Source organism: Triticum urartu, chromosome 1, assembly GCF_003073215.2.
Source record: "Triticum urartu cultivar G1812 chromosome 1, Tu2.1, whole genome shotgun sequence".
Lineage (NCBI taxonomy): Eukaryota > Viridiplantae > Streptophyta > Magnoliopsida > Poales > Poaceae > Triticum > Triticum urartu.
Genome location: NC_053022.1, coordinates 40015132 through 40016888, shown reverse-complemented (window position 1 = coordinate 40016888; position 1757 = coordinate 40015132).

Genomic DNA, 1757 nt, shown 5'->3' with positions numbered 1-1757 from the left:
GCTTTACTGATTATTATGTTATGACCATTACCAACCATAACCATTATGGGAAATGTTTGTGCCTGCTTACTTTGATTTTTGAACAAGTTCCCTTCCCTTGACATTGTTAAATAATCAATAATATGTACTCCCTCCGTTCCTAAATACAAGATTCTTTAGAGATTTCAATATGATAGCAGTGATTTGTTGCCCAGCCTCATCTGTACCCATGATGAAGAAAAAATTCAAAACAAATACTAGAAAAATTCAAAAAAAATGCATGATAGATAATTTGGTGCATAAGGTGCGCTCCAAATATCGGATCATTTGGACATCTGAATAGCTCTCGGCAAAAAATACAAATTTGGGGTCTGTAAAAAAGTTTACTGTTTATGTATTGTTCTGACCCAATTTGTCTCTTTTGTTGAGAGCTACTCATATGTCCAAATGAATGATCTAAAATTTAGAGCGCACCTCACGCACCAAATTATCTACCATGCAAAAAAAGGATTTTTTGTTTGTATTTTTGTGAATTTTTTCTTGACCGGGTGCAGATGAGCCTGGGCTTGGAAAATGGATATTCATTCCAATATGAACTACATACGCTAAAATATGTCTATATACATCCGTATGTAGTCCGGATTGAAACTCTGAAAGGCTTATATTTAGAAACGGGGGAAGTAGCAGTCTGCATCTTTAGAGTCAATTACACCACCGGTGCTTGAACTTGGCGCGAAAAATCACTTTAGTGCTAAAACTTGTGGTGTACATTGAAGGGGTGCAACAACTTAGCTTCCTTATGCAAATACGGTGCAAAATGCAATTGAATATGCCCACAAGGCTGACTAGACGTGATAGGGTGGCATGGGTCCATTGTCAGGACGCAAGATGCAGGGCGTGTGCCCTGTTATTTTTTCAACAAGGAAGCCCCAGCGAGCTGGGGCCCCCAGTCAGTAGTACAAATTATAAATAATCACAAAAATTAGTCTTACTCCGTCTAAACATGAGAACGGCAACATGCACACTGAAGGTACTAGCCACTGCAGCCCCAACATTTTCCTCGGACATATTGGATAGCTAGCCTAAATATCTTATAACAATGACGCTCACTTGGCATGGACTGCAGTTAGTGCGGCTCATTTTGTACGCGATAATTGTTTTCAAGATATTTGCAAAATACATGTAGTAAGTAATAAAATAATGTTCAAACATTACTATGCTATAAATATTATACATGAAAAATTATGGTTAGTAAATAAAAGCATTCAAAATGGTTTAAGGAATACGAACATTTTTGTACACTCATGGCTCATATTTAAATTATACAAAATATTGAATACAAACATTTACTAAATATTTATGACCATCAACTTCTGTATAATTTCACTTGTGACCTATATAATTTTTTTACATAACTTAAGTATTAACACTATTGAATATTCGTATCAACATTTTATTTTCTACATTATTAATATATTTTTATTATACTAACATTATTTTAAAGGACATACCTATGAGTTATAAAATTATGTGTATAATTATTTAAACGTTTCAATAATTGAAAAATAAAATTTATGAATTATAATTTAAGAAATATTTGTATTCGTCAATTATACAAACATTTTTTATAATTCATAAACTAACTACATGAATATTTCAAAATAATACGTGATAATTTTAAGTAAGTTATTTCATTGTTATGTATATAATATTTATAACACGCCGATATAACACACCTGTATATATTTTTCTATTTGTGTGTTAATACATGCTTTTTT